Source organism: Phaenicophaeus curvirostris, chromosome 7, assembly GCF_032191515.1.
Source record: "Phaenicophaeus curvirostris isolate KB17595 chromosome 7, BPBGC_Pcur_1.0, whole genome shotgun sequence".
NCBI classification, from domain to species: Eukaryota; Metazoa; Chordata; class Aves; order Cuculiformes; family Cuculidae; genus Phaenicophaeus; species Phaenicophaeus curvirostris.
In genome coordinates, this window is record NC_091398.1 from 396,338 (window position 1) to 409,842 (window position 13,505).

Consider the following 13,505-nt stretch of genomic DNA (forward strand, 5'->3'; position numbering starts at 1 on the left):
AAAGATCAATAGTTCTGTAAAATAGAGTTTTTATGTAGATAAAAAGTTGTTTCCTGGTTTATGTAGAAGCTGCAGTGACCCTATGCTACTGGTTTTGCTTTTCAAACTGTACACAAAAGGTGGTGTCCCACTGCTCATTCGAGTCTTATTTTCGAACCTTGTTCTGCTGGCCTTGTGCAGGCAGTAGGCAGTGACCACATCCACTGGGATCGTGCTGGCATGCCAAGGGCTGTCGCCCCAGCAAAGAGGTGGAATCTGTGTGCTTATGCAGGACCGTACACAGTTTGAACATCCACTAGTGTTTCTCTTCACTCTGAAATACTGGGATGAAAAACTACAGTGAGTTTCTTCTTAGCGGAAAGAATACACAGGACTTTCTTGTACCTGTCACTTGTTTCATGAAAAAAGTAGAATGAGGATTTTTCAATTAAGGGAAAAAAAGTTTTCAATCACCGATCTAATTCATGTTTCTTTTTTGCAAGAATGCATAAAAGATAAGGGGCTTGCTATACATTGGAAATGATTGCTAGGTGTGACCAATATTTCAGTCTCCCCATTCTGTCTTCCCCACTGAAGTGCATTTTCTGCAGCTCGGTGCAGTAAGATGCAAATGTTGGTGTGGTTTGAGGAGCCCCTTATTCTCTTTGTTGCTAGATGGTGTTGTGCTGGGTTTCTGTACCTGAGTGTGTTAAAAGGGTTTATTATGTTTTTACTTCTTTCTTCTAAGGTTGCAGCCGCTGGTTGTATTGAAAACATGAGGTTTCTGAAGTCAAACATGTGAAAAAACCTGTAATGCATACATACGATAACGATGGACTTCTTGTTCTGTTGTACCACTTGTTTTCTTTAAGCTTTTTTTTTTTTTACTGAGTTTTAGGTATAAAAAATGCTTTTAATCTTTTAGAATATTTGCTGTAAATTCTGCTTTTAATTAATTGACTACCAGTTTAATTACGTTCAGCACAGCTATGGGCTTGTATTAGTCTTGTTCTGTTTTTAAAGTGAATAAATTAAGTCTAGCAAGCAGAGAAAAACTAATGAGGAAACATTCACTGAATGCAGAAATTTTACCCAATATGAAGTAAACAAGTATAGGCTCCGTTCTTCATCCACTTTATACTTTTAAATAAGCCAAAAAGTTAAGTTCAAAAAGTCAAGCCTGCTAGTATGGCACTAAGTTTGTGTAATGAAATAACTTTTAAGTTGGGTTCAGCAACATTCAAGCTGGTGCCATTTGAACTAATACAGATGCCAAAAACTCTGGAGAGAGCAGTCAAGTGTCAAGGCTCGCTTTAAGCAGGGAAGATGTTAGATGGTTAGTAAGACGCATTGATGAAACTCAAACTGATTTCCTGAGCAGCGCTACTGTGGCGAGTTCCCTTTGTCAGATACTTCAGCTGCAACTCCAAGTTTGTGCTGTGCAGTAGCCTATTGCTCTAATAATGAGAGTGCTCTTCAGGGAACAATCCACCTCAGGAGACAGGGCTTGGTGGTGACAGAGATATGTGATTCAGATAAAGAGAAAGGAAAGCAAGAGGTGCTGTGTAATGCAGACATGTTGTGTTCACACACATCTGAAAAAAGGATTTTGTGTGATTGTAAGATACACAGGCAAATAAATACCTGCTTTAGATATTTAGTCGATTAATATTTAATATTAGTGCTCACATACCGATCTTTATCTCTTAAAGCTGGATTCAGCCTTTGTTTATATCCCCTTCGCGTCCATTTGCTTCAATTCAGCAGGATGAGACAGAAGCCAGGGGTGCTGCAGTCTGGGTTTGAACCCACAGACGTAAGGCAGCTGGTCTGGGCAGTCCTGAGCATTCCAGGGTAGGAACTCCTGATGCATGTGTTGGTAGATCCATTAAGTAGCATGGAGATGCTCAGATGACTTGATTTGACAGCTGGTTTCTTGGAAACTCATTTTTCTAAGAGAATGTTTGTCTCTGTAAATGGTTATAGCCACAAATGTCCAGGCTCAGTAGTATTTATACAATTTATTGTGTACTGCTCCCTCTGACTTTGTGGAGCACAAGTAAACCTACCTGCTTTAATAATGAATTATTGCCAGGTAATTAATCCGCATCTCCTAGTTCAGACAACTGCCTCTTGGAGCCTCCCATATATCACTTCCATCAGCTGGTGCATATAGACTTTAATTGCCTTGTAGTATTGTCAAGAATGCATCAGCTGATGTTGCAGAGGTCTGATTGCATCTCGTTGAGCTAAGCAACACACATTAGTGTTCTGCCTGCGTTTCTCATTCTGCACATTTGTCTGAGCAATGTCATAAGCTGGATTGAGGACACATCATCAGGGTGCAATCAGGAGCAGGTTTGTCAAAGGGAACAGTTATTTCAGACTTGCAGGGTGAGAAGAATAACTCCCCACAAGGCAAGTCACATAAACTACTCGGTGCTGATGGCTGGGGCAGTAGGAATTTTCCTTTCAGTGGAGTTAATGTTAGAGATGCAAATGTAACTGTAATGTTTTGCATGCTTAAAAGGTGCAAATAAACAAATCTCTGCTCTCATTTCACCCGGTGAAATTCACTCAGCTTCATTTTGGAGCATGTCTGACTACCCAATATTTGGGAAAAATACTCGGATCCGTTCAGTGTAGCCGTTTCTGTTCTCGACCCAAGGCACTTCCATGTTATTTGTTTGATTAGTGTATTGAAGTGCACTGACACTAAAAAATGCAGTCCTGTTCCTTCAATTAATAGCATTGAAACTGCATTTTTAGTCTTTATTTGGATGCACCCCTGTCGGAAAATGTTTTTTAAAGATAGTGAGGTGGTATGCTTCAAATGAAAGGCCAGGCTAAATCTTTGTTGAAATGAGTAGGACTCTTTCCCTTGACTGCAAAGAAAAAAACTCAGCCTAATAATTAAAGCCAGTCGAGGGAAAGAGGAAAAAAAAGTGAAGCCTTGATTTGAACACACTTTGGAGCAGAGCACAGAGATAAGAATGAGCTCTGTGAGGTAAGAATAGGGAAGAGGGAATAGCAATCTTGTTCAGGCCAGATAGCTAGTACTGCAGTATGAACAGATCTCAGAAGTGCAGGATGATAAAAAACACACTAGAAGCAACAATAAGTGAAGATTTGTGTCGTTTGATCGCCTGATGGTTCAAGCAAACTCTGTCAAGGTCTCGTGGGAGCTGTTTCAAGTGGGGGGAGAGCATGAAGCATTAACACAGTGAAGTTCCCTGATTTATTCTAAATGCAGTAGAGAATTAGCCCCTTCATCATAACATCTGGATTTGTACCTAAAGAGAATCTTGATTGAAAGAGATTGTGGAGTGTGGCTGTACAGAGTGAATCATGTAAAAGACACCCAAACGCTGCAGTTGCTGGTGTCTGCCTGGCCCCCCTCCTCCTGCTATTTTGGGTTGGTGTTTCAGAAGCTTTTACTGATGGGTGAGACATCCTTTGAAGTGTCTAACTGATTCATTTGGACTCCCTGCTTCCTGGCAAAAAAAGTGGAAGCTGTTGTAAATGGTCATGATCCACAAATCCACAATATTTGCCAGGCTATCACCATCCATCTTTTGAGGAGGAAGGGCAAATCACACTTCCATCCCTCTCAAGGTCTGTAATGTACTGTATATTGCCTTTAGATATTTATTACCTCTACTGAGACAGAACTGGCTTGTAGAGAAAATAGCTGTAAGGATTTGCTGAATACTGATCCACAAAAAATGGTTTGTGTACGCATAAAATAAGAGTTTCACATGAGTTGCATAGATATAGCATCTTAGTGTTCTGTAGCACTTGTCCCTGTGGTAGGTATTGTCACGCTACCAGACTGTCACAATTCACATACTGATTCTGAAGCTTTTGTTTGTGAAAAATAAGCCCACCACAGCATTTTTTTCATCTCTCTATTCTTTTATTTTCACAGTAAGATTTTGTACACACCTCCTTGGTCTTTAGCTCAAGTGGGATGTTGTAAGGTTGGAATGAATCAGCAGGAGAACCTCTTTGCTTCCAAAGCAGTGTTAGCTAATCATAAGAACACCATATTAATTGTGTAAACCAGCTTGAGCATATCAAGATAGGACAGGCTAAACTAGCTCTAAGGTGATAAAACAGCTGAAGACTGTTGTTAGTACTAGAAGAGCTTGGTTTTTTTCCCCAAAACAACAGGGAGTGTTTTTCCTTTGAAAGAAAACTAGCTTTTTTTTTTTAAATGCCATGTTCTTATCTGTGTCAGATGACAACATTCCTTTAAAAACGTTTTTGGGAGTGGGTTGTTGAAGTGAGTATCAAATCTAAAATATATACATAAATGTGCATTTACTCTTAACAATCCATTAAGAGCTAGGGACTAATCTTCATGCAGTACTGATGTCCCTGTGGGACTGTCATCTTCAAATGTCCCTCTAAATGAGCTGCAGCTCTCCCGGTGCTGCAGGAGGGACCCTGGCTCCCACAAGTAACCTCGTGATGGCTTTCCCCGTTATCCTTGGCAGCTGATCCTAGAGGTTTGCTTCAGTAAAGGTGTTTCTGCCTTTGGGATCCCCAGAAGGTCTGTCTGCCTCACACCTGGATGCTGTAAGATTAGTTTTATTGTCTGTTGCAATATATGTTTGCTTCGTTCATCTATTATTACTCTTTGTAAAGTTTAAAATTTTTTTTTAAATGCCTGTTTTTTTCCTTAATATAGTAGGGACAGAGGGATGTAATGACACACCTGGTTTCTGTCAGGTAATGACTATCTGGTGAATGCACAGTGAAAATTTTCTAGAAGTTTGTTTTACCTGTGACCTTTGGTGGAACTTCTTCAGGCTTCTGGTGGGCCATTAATGCCTGAGAACCCTGTTCCAGACCGTGCTTTCCCACCTTCCCCCTGGGGCTGCACGTCATGTTGGCCCTGTGGGTGAACATGGAGGAAGCACTGAGTCAGGGCTGCAGAGCTGCTGGTGTTAACGAGGCAGTGCCTAACGAGGGATTGGCATCAGCTGGCACCCCTGGGCTTGCAGCACCAGCCAGGGTCGGATGGGGCTTGGCACACAATCTCTGTGTTTGCTGAGGAGAGGGCTCTGCTGCGGAGTCTGCCACGTTGTGATGTGGGAGCTCTTGGGTTGTTGCAGGTAAAACTATATAGATTTTTGTATGTTTTTAATGGGTTTGGTCTGGTTTACCACACAAGTGACGTTTGCCTCCCTGTGTCTTGGGTGGGTTTACAATGTCCTGCACTGCTCAGTAAATGTTCAGGGTTCATGTTGTGCTTATAGCACCAGGTTTTGTTGTGGCTTATTTTCCCCTGCTTGGAGTCTAAGCCATTAGTGAATAAATGCATGGAAGGCTTTATCCAAAGGCGGGGAATGCCTTCGGTATTGTTTGTACCAAGCCAGGTATCAGTGGCGTCGTTGTTTGCCTCTTGAATGGCTCTGTGTCGCTGCGGGCTGCTTTGGCGAGCAGGAGGGAGTATGACAACTGGCTGTGGAGAACAAAAGCTCCTCTTTCACTGGTTATGAGAATTTTTGTTTATTTTCTTGCTTTCAAAATACCTCATGTTTATGACCCGAGTGTCTCTTTTATGGTTGAGAGCATTTTTCCTTGCATGAAGGCATTTTCTTACCTTAAAACTGTAAAAAGGAATGCTTGTTGAAACTGTATTTAATCTATAAAGAACTAAAATCTATTATTGGAAAAAAACCTCTTGAAAGTGTGGAAGAAATTTTATCAGAAATGTCACGAGTGCTCTGAACTCCACGTTTGCCCCCTAGTAAAAGATTATGGGGAGTCACTTGGGATGTTTTCCTAAGTATGTATTTTTGCTTAAAATTCTCCTCAAGTATTTCCTGGTGTAGAAAAGAACATTAAGAGCTACAACTGATTGTTTATAAATAATAAGCAAATTAATTAGCTATCCTGCAGGATCCTGGGCTTGGAAGAGTCTGGGTGTGCTCCTGATGCTGTTCAGGTGGGCGAGGTGGGGAGCTGCCCCTCTCTCAGCTATCTCCTACTTCTGTCTGCGCTTTCTGAGCATCTTGTAAACACCGTGTGTGCTGGAGAGATGAAATGTCACATCCTGCAAATGCTTGGAATGTGGTGTTTGTCAACTTGCCTTCAGTTTTGTACAATATCTCTTAGGTAAGAGATGGGAGTAGTTTGGCTTTTCCCTGATGGCAGGTGTGTTGCACTATCTTGAAGCCTAGTTCTGGTCCCTCTGGAGAGTGCATTGGCTTCTAGCTGAATGAAAAATACTGCAACCCCTTCCACAGGTATTTAAAGAAGCAGAAACTGATTAGTACTTGTCAATATGACACTAATAAAACTTAGTGTCCTACTGGGGCAGATCCAGACCCCACCTGAAGCAGTATTCTGCCTCTTGACAGTGGCACTTGAAGAAAAGTATAAACCCCAGAAAGCATGGTGATTCCCAAGTACTCTAACAGTGTCCTGCAGCAGAGGCTCAGGGACCTCCAGAGGCAGTTTGTAGAGATGCAGGAGATAGCAGTGGATTTTTCTTCTGTGGAACAGTCAACCTCCCCTTGAACTTGGGCTTTTCACATTTGTGTAGTGCATTCAGGTGGCAGAAACATGAGGGGAATGTGTATCTTTCAGAGATGAAGGACTATCAATTAGAAATGACGCGGTAAACTGAAATTTACTGCACAACACAAATTTGATTACAGTAACCTTGATCCTCTACACCAATCAATAGCTGCTCCTTGAGCATCAGTTTGAGCATCAGGCGCTTTGTGGCTGTCTAGAACAGAGGATTAGCATTGTTTTGATGAAAAACGGCATACAACAAAGGTAGCTGAAAGTTTGTATGTTTTAAAGGGGCTTTAGTCATCTAGATTTCTTCTAATTAAAACATAGGTCTTCAAATTCTAATGGGTTTTAAACAGTTGATCATGCTTAGATTTCCTTTTTGCTGTCTTTTGGGAAAAGTGCCAACCACTCTGATCAGGATAAAAACGAGATGCGATAACTATTTATAGACTGGGCATATTATTGTTCTGATATTCCCTGTAAAGAATTCATCAAAAGTGGGCTGCGTTAGCTTTCAACCTTCATGAAAGTTGTTTTTTTCTTGGTGGTTTTTTTTTTTTAATTAAGCCTGCTGTAAGAAGGATTTATATATAAAGCTTAAAAATATGGTTATATAGGAATATGCAATCTAAAAATATGACTCTAAGGGGACATTTTCAAGATATCATTCCCACTCTAGGGTGGAGAAGGGCAGCAATTAAAGCAGTTTCAACTCTAACAAAGCCCTCCAAAAAGCAACAGAATTTTCACCCCTCTTCATGTTGTTTTTTTCCTGACCTTTCTTTTCCTTAGCAGTGCAATACACTTTGACGTTTTTCAGGTCCTAGGCCAAAGCATTATCATCTGCCGATTGTTATTTAGGTACCTTCACGTTGCAGAAGCAAAAGATGTGGCTTTCAATGTCTTCTGTTTTATATTGCATTTTGACCCTTGTCTCTGCTCTTGATTTCTATTTCAATATGGAAAATGCTGCAGCAGTTGGAAGAGAGAGTCCTAATTTGAGAAACTCCTGCCTGCTCAGAGAAAGAAGTGGTTGTGTTTTGATTCCCCGTCTGCCCCCATCTGGAGTATTTATATGTTGCTTCAAGTATTTATTTTTAATCATGTAACAGAAGCTTAAAAATGTTGAAAAAGAGCATAGTTTGCATCAAGTATCAGACTGTGTGGCTGGTATCACTTACTCCATCTGTTACTGCTGTCTCCCGCGTACAGAGCTTACCAGGTGTGATGTGTTTACTTTCTTGGCAGAGTGGCAACAGTTTCATGGGATAATCTTTGACATGAAACAATTTGAAAATGTCTCCAACTGCCAATTATTTTCTTCATGGCATAGCAAGTGATACATTTTGAGTATGTGTCCCTTTTTAATACTTTATTGCTTGGAACAACCTCCTCCTGCAGTCGTCTTTTCCAATAGGAGTGTTAGAAACTATAATGTGGATTATGTTCCCTGTTGTAAAATACCATCAAGGATGTGAGAATAAGTTATTTATTCTCAGTGCCTAATCTCTGTTAGAGCACTTTCCAGTAGGCTCTGGGTTCCCATGCAAAGCTGACCGACATTCGGAGTAGCTGCCAAAACTTATCTCTTCATAATTTCTGCTGGAAACATTTGCTTAGCTGTGGAATTGCACCTGGGGAAATAAAAATAGCTTCATGGCTTGGAAAGCGTCTTTGCTTTTAGGGCTGGCTTTGTTTTATATCAAGCTGCCAATGAAAGATTGTTCCAGAAATAGTTCCTCTTTTTGGCATGGACGATTGCATGGGAGCTCTGGTTAAGTAGTGTGTTGTTCTAGGATGGGAAAATCAAAGCTAACCACTGCAGACTGTACATGGGACGGCAGGGTCCTGCAGAGTCAGTGAGGCATGAAGGGTTGTGTTTCTCTGGTGTTCAAATAGCTCTTGTAACTGCCAGTCTCTGCCATGTAAATATTAACTTGCATCTCATGGACATTTTGGATCCATCTCAATGGGCAATTTTCTGTGCACATTATGTCTTCGAGATGATGGGAGCAAGTTAGAGCTGCTTGAGTGCTGATTTGTTTTGTTCCTTGTATGTTCACGCTTAGGATACGTTTTTCACTCATGTACCAAGTGTCTGGAGGTTTGTGTGGCTCAGCAGTTCTGCCCCTTCCCTTTGTGTTTTACGTTGAAGTAGACTTGGGCTGTCCTCCAAAAGCATCTAAACTCTTTGGTGAAAATCATTAGGAATAATAGAATGATTTAATAATGTTATGATTTAATTCTAGGATTAATTAGTGCTCTATCTTACAGTTTAATGTCTTACAGTAACTTAAGCTTTATGTGGGGTGGCTGGAATTTGGCACCGATGCAGAAATGTGCTTACTCATTGCTTCTCTTGTAACTTTGGAATGGTGTCAAAGCTAAGTCAGTCATCTTATGCATTTTCTGACTTCTTCCAGTGAGTAGAAATGCACATGTTACTACCAGAGGGGGAGCTTCTCCCATCAGCACTGAAGAACTAAAAAGATCACTGTCGGTCTCAGAATACAGCCTAGAGCTGTGTCTGTCTTTGTGGCTGTGAGTGCTGGGTCCCCTCAGGTGTGTGGTTTGGTAGAGCATAGGAAAGAGGATCTACCTTGCTGGTAAATGCCTGTAAGGTGGAAATGCCAGTTAGTGGGAAATGCCAGTGTCAGCAGCAACTAAGAAAGCAGGGCTTGATTTTAAAATAAATGAGGAATGAAGAGGGAAATGCAAACAGAATACAGAACTAGGAATGGATAGATCACCTCTCCCATTGCAGTTGTTTTGGGGGTGGGTGACTCATTTCTTAGGCATTTTATTTTTAAAAACTTGGTTTGACTTGGTTAACATCTCCTTCTATAACCCAGATTTCCTGGTTTTGTCTTGTGATTTCCCTGTTGATTTTAATTATTGTAGTGTCAACAAGTCAATGTATTTTTGTAGAACTAAGTAGAAGCTTCCTAAGGTATTTTTTTTAATGAATCCTGACTGTCTAATTTAAAAGGCCTTATAGTATTCTATCTTACTGCATTGATTCCTGATTTTAATGACCATACCAACACGTTTCAAGCCTTCCTTCTGGTCTCAAGAAACCTAGAGATGGCAAATTCCAAATTATGTAGTGCTGTTCGGACAGTCTGTTTCCAGGAAGCTGCAGTGGTGCATCAGAATCCACTTTCTGTTTGCAGGAGAATCAGTACTTTATTGCATTGCGAAGAACTCGAAGCCAGCTGATTACAGTTAATATTTTGGCAAAATGAACCCATTACTCCAAACAAATGCAATGGGTTTCTTATGCAAATCCTACAGCAGATGGTCAGAGGCGCTGGTTAGCTTGGCCTGTTGGAAGAGTGGAAACTGCTTGACACAGCCATCCTCTGGGACAGCCGTGTCCAGGTTAGATCTTTCTGGCTGTTGGCTCATGGCAAAACCTCTTTCAGCACTTACCCTGATGTGTTTCATCCTGAGCTCGGGTATGGTATAGTATTTCTGATTTTCTATCCTTGCCTACCGATCCTGCTGCTACACAAATTCACAAGGCACCTTTATTAAATGCCAGACACGGTTGTGGAAAATGAAGATTGCAGGCGTTGCATTTACATTGCAATATATTTTGCAGTCTTGTTTGTGAGTACCTTTCCCCAGCACTCACCTGGCTGTAATACATATGAGCATCTACCTGAGCAGTTATTTACCGCTGGTAAGGCTGTTGTACATTAACTCGGGAGAAGGTAAATCTCTTGGCTCTGTTTACCTTTATCCTTTCTTTCATAAAATATTCATGCTCATAATCTTAGTAACTCACAGACTGAAAGATGAGCCAAAAAAAGAGGGAACAGTTCCTCTGAACTCTGCTGAGGCATTTGGGAGCTGTTCTGATTCATGTCTAGGGATTTCACAAGGATTTGACACGCTTGATCTTTAGCTTGTAATTAATTGTCAGAGCTGCTATCAGCTTTAGAAATCGGCTCCCACTAACTGGCCCAAAATAGCGGTGTTGGTCTTTCAAACCATTGCCTTTTATGTGTGAAATCAATTGCACCAGGAGCATGTTCTTTTCACAAGTAACAAAGAGATTCATGTTCTATAATGTCATCTGATTTGTTTGAAAATGTTAACACTTCACAATGCTTTCTGTGCGTGGTAAGGGTGTGTTAAATTTAGTCTTATAAAATGCTTGGTTTGAAGAAAGAAATCTTCATCTGGCTACCACTTCTAAAAATCACTAGATGTGTGTGATTTCAGTGCTTTAGTGTTTGGTTTAGTGCAGTATTCTCTATTAAGGCAGTTGGATGACAAAAGCACTCATTTGCCACTGAAAGTGCTGGTTTTGAGGATAGCCATCTCCTCTCTTTTGCTGTCAGTGGATGCCTGATGGCTAATAAAAGCTTGGAACTGGTAGTTTCAAGCTTTTTTTTCTCCTGCTCCCTTCTCTGCTGCCGTAACAATAATAGGCTCAATTGGATGGGTCTTTGTCTCTGCAAATAATACTTTAATAAAGAGTAAATGCATAGGAATGGTGGGAGTGTAGGGAAGCTCCCTGCAACTGCTGCTAACTGCAGCGTGTCTTTCGGGTACCACGCTCTGGTGATGTTCTGCATGAAACGAGGGGTGTGCTGTGGTAGAAAGGTGCACCTTTATCTGTGTGGGAAGAGCACTGCTGGCAGAGGTGTCTTATCAGGGTGTATCCGTGTTCCTCTACGTGTGCTGTTGTGTTTTTGTTTGGCGCCTGACTCCATGTGTGTTCTTTGGGACTGGCCCTTAGGAATCCTGTCTGTGAGGCTGCTGGATACTTCCCAGCCCAGGGGATCCGAGAAATTACGAACAAGACTGAAAAATACCCATATGTGTATTAGAAAGGCATGCAACAGAGCTTGTTAGAGCTGGCAGCCATGTCCAGTCCTGTATCCCCCACTCTGAGTATGAGGACAAGTAAGATCCTGGTGTTGTAGTGCATATTCTCAGAGAAGGAAAAGGTCACTTGACAGTTGACTTTAACTGTTTTCAGTAATATTTGACGTTTTAATAATCTGTTTGTTGAGGATGTGGCTGCTCACACTGAAAACTGAGGCTTTTTGCAGTGAATGTGAATATTTTTTTGTCTTGGTTTAGCAGAGAAATATATTTGAATGTATCCAGATGCAGCATTAATTTGTAAGCTTTGTTTGTAAGCTGTGAAAAGGTTAAACATTGTTAAGCATTTTTATAGGTGGAAAAAAAGTATAATTCTTTGAAGTAGATTTTTCACATTTAGTAGTATTTATTTCCAGGGACATGGTGTGTTTCTCCTGTGGCAGGGATCTCGAGAGCAGCCAAGAGGAAAGAGGAGAGCTAGTCAGCTGAGACATTATGCTTGTGTCGATTCTGAATGCCTGGTGATCCAGATGAGGCGCTCCACAAGGCTTAACCAGCCATCTCCTCCTGGCCCTGCTCCTGGAGGCAAGAAATCTTCTAAATGCCCTGAAGCTGCTCTTTGAGGGGGAAGCAGCTGCCTGAGTTTCTTGAAGCCCTCCTGATGATCAGTAACTAAACAGACTGTGCTTTGGAGAGTCAGGCTGAAGGTGGGCAGGGGGGTGTGTGCCGCAGGTCCAGAGCGGGTAAGTCCTTGCCAAGATGACCAGGTTCTCTGACACATGAACCCAGACTGGGTATTCATCTCTAATTTTCTCGCTTGGGGCAGCTGCTGTTTAACTGCCCCGTAACCTTCCCTGTGGGAGCAGGAGCTGGTTATAGCTGGGGTGGAACCCCTGCCAAGAGCACAGGGGGGAAGATGGACAAGGGGGAGCACTGTTCTGGGCTAGTTGTGGCTCCTTCAGTCTTGCGACTCTTTCCTTTAATGGTTTTCAGTTGAATTGCTCTACAAGTTAAGTTAATGAGACAAAAACTAAGATGGAGCCAGTGGTGCACGTGCCATAAATGTGCTTCACTGCTTTACGAACATGTGCTCTGGAGAGCAGCTGTAGGGAGCTTTGAAGCCATTTTTGGCAAGGAGCTGTGTGGCCTGAGCATCTCCTATCACCACCTCAACAGTGATAGGTAGTTTATATGCCTTTTTACTCTGCCTTTCCTTCCTCTTTGCTTTTATTCAGGCTGTTCGTGTACATACACATTGCTTAATGTGTGTAGATGGCATGCAAGTGATATAAATGCCTTAGATTCCTGCCAGTGAAAGGTATTACTGGACGTCTGGTTGGAAAATGTCTGGAAGTGTACACAACCCCACAGCTTCCAGAGCAAGTTTGTTACAGTGCATTCACTGCTGTATGCTTACAAGAGAGGTTGATGTGGGTATAAATTATGCATGCATATAGACATGGACTTTTAAAAGGACAGCTGTTACAAGGAGGCTGTGGAAGGTAACATGATATGCCAGAGAAGTCTCTAGGGCTGGGTGCTGCTTTTTCATTTGCCTGCTAGCAAAGCATTTTCACTCATTTTAACTGAGAATTTAATTTGAGTGTCTGAAGAGTTTATTTCGGCCTTTCGTCTCCTTCAGGACAGCCCTAGTGATAAAACAGGCTCTGGCATGGACCCTCTCTGAAGTTCAACCCTGGTACATTACACCTGTTTACTGTTCCAGAAGTTCACTCTCACTGTGCCTGGCTGATTTCAGTGGGAGTCTGCACTGGGCTGATCAAGAGCAATTAGTAATTAGTTGGAGTCTTTTTTTTTTTGGTATTTTTTTGTGTGCATGTTTTTTGTGTTTTCTATTCACCAGCCTTTGGAAAATAAGCCATCTGTGTTAAATTACATGTTTGATAGTAAATCCCTACTAACTGAAGGATGAAAAGGTGTTTAAAAGTCACTGTCATAACTTTTGCTGTGTTTTTCATTGACAGTTAAGTATCTCTTAAGAAACTTACAGCCCTGTGCAAGGAATGCACATCTTCTGACGCCCCCCTGCACATATGTACAAACTTGCAAAACAGGCAAATACACTTTAAAAGAATTTGAGTTCTTACTGAAATGATTGAGGATCTGAACTATGATTTGTGTTGGTGCGGTCT